We start from the raw sequence: 2,249 nt of genomic DNA, 5'->3' as shown, positions 1-2,249 counted from the left end.
TTATTTTCTTTGGAAGTAAACAAGAGATATTGGAGAACAGCTAGATTAGAATGACTTTTTCCATATTTCCAAATGAATGTTTTGTCCTTTTGATAAGACCATCATTTCCTCATTCTAAATTGCAGTCTTATGCAGAATTGGGAACGTGAGATTGCTGAGCTGGACTTCGTAGATTTTTCTAACCTGTCTTGCTACTTAGGTGAGGCTTGATGACTGGGTTCTAGTTACTGGGGTTATAATGGAAGTGATCTCAGGTAGTTTCTAGGAACATCCCCTCAAAACACCTGGAGGGGGGCTTCTGGGTAGCTCAGTTGGTGAAGCATCTGCCGTTGGCTCGGGTCATGATCTCAGGGTCCTGGGATCGAGCCCTGCGTCAGGCTCCCTGCTTCTCTCTCTCTCTCTTTCCCTCACTCTTGCTCTCTCTCAGGTAAATAAATAAAATATTAAAAAAATAAAAAGAAATACTTGGAGGACACTTTTTGCTTCTTGTCTCCTCTTTTTCTATTCTGTGATTTGGAAAGTGGGTTTTTGGGTAGGCTGGCCCAAAATATGCCACTTTGGCATGTGGATTATTTTAAGCTGAAGACTGTTGGGGCCCAGTAGACTCAGGAAGAGCTTTTTATCTCCCCCCTTAACTGCCTAAAATAATTTAGATGGAGGATCTATACCAGGAAGAGATCTATTACCAAAATAACTTTTTTTAAAGATTTTATTTATTTATTTATTTGAGGGGAGGAGGGGCAGAGGGGAAAGGAGAAGGAGGGGAAAGAATCTCAAGTAGACACCACGTTAAGCATGGAGTCCAAGGTGGGGCCTGTTTTCACCACTCTGAGATCATGACCTGAGCTGAAACCAAGTCAGATGCTTAACCAATGGAAGCACCCAGGCGTCCCCAAAGATAACTTTTTATATCAAAAAGACTTACCTGCATGGCATGGCAAACATTTATTTAGCAGGCATTTGCTCTTACTCATCTTCCTGTGAATTGCCTTCTTCCTCTTTGAAGCCACAGACGCCTACCCCAATTTTCCTTAGTTCAGAATACATATAAGCCTCAATTGTGTAAGTGCCTAGGAGTCTCATGTCTTTGTGGGGCTCTAGTACATATATAATTAAATTTGTCTTTTCTCCTGTAAATATGTATTATGTCAATTTAATTATTAGATCAGCCAAAGAACCTAGAAGGGAAGAAGGGAAATTTTTTTCTGCCTAACAGGAGCATGGATATGATGGCTGAATTTCTATCTTGGACTATGACTATGAAGGCCACACCTAGGAAAGAGCAAAGAGAAAGTTTTAAGGGGTCTGAATGTCTGAGGTCTTTTTTTTTTTGTAAGATTTTATTTATTTATTTGAAAGAAAGTGAGAGAAAATACAAAGGGAGAGGGAGAAGCAGACTTCCCATTGAGCAGAGATCCTGATGGGCAGCTTGATCCCAGGACCTTGAGATCATGACCTGAGCTGAAGGCAGATGCTTAGCTGACTGAGCCACCCAGGTGCCCCTGTCTGAGGTCTTTATGGAACTTCTTTGTTGGCTTTGCGTGACTATGAAGGACTTTGTAGATGGCCTTGACTGTCCAGAAATTGTGAAAATCCAGACTTACACATGAGGGAAAATTAAGTTTCTGACTTGTTAAAGTAATTGTATTTTGAACTTCCTGTTATTCTCAACTGAAACTAATCTTACTACTTTAAAATGGTTTGTTTTGTTTTGTTTAAACAATCGTTAAAAATTTAAAACTGTTTTGTTTTTTATTTGTGTGCTCCAACTGGTCGGGTGTGATTAAATCAAGCATGTCATAGATACACATAGACTTTTTAAAATTACAGTTTTAATTTAATTTTTAATTACAGTTTTAAATCCTACTCTAAAGACATTATGGAACTTTAAGGAATGTTCTTGAAATGCATATATTTTTAAAAGCAGATTTGTTTATATGTGTAGTAGTTTAATGTAATCATACAGTGCCTGACAATCATATAATACTCTACCAAATCTCTAGCAATAAGAATTTAAATAATACTATTTAATTCGATTAAACATTTTTTACTGAAGGTAGGGTTTTTTATTTAGAATCCTAAAAATCTCTGATATGGATAGCAGCATTTATATCAGTAGTGGCCAAATAAAAGTTGTAAATATCTTGCATGAAATACAAACTGGGAAAAATATATATTTTAGTATGTTGGTTTCACTAATTTAATTTTAATCAATAAGCATCATTTTCAGCAAACACGGGTTATATGAA

This window comes from Zalophus californianus, chromosome 2 (assembly GCF_009762305.2).
Source record: "Zalophus californianus isolate mZalCal1 chromosome 2, mZalCal1.pri.v2, whole genome shotgun sequence".
NCBI lineage: Eukaryota > Metazoa > Chordata > Mammalia > Carnivora > Otariidae > Zalophus > Zalophus californianus.
The sequence above is the reverse complement of the archived record's forward strand: the minus strand, read 5'-3'. Positions refer to the sequence as shown.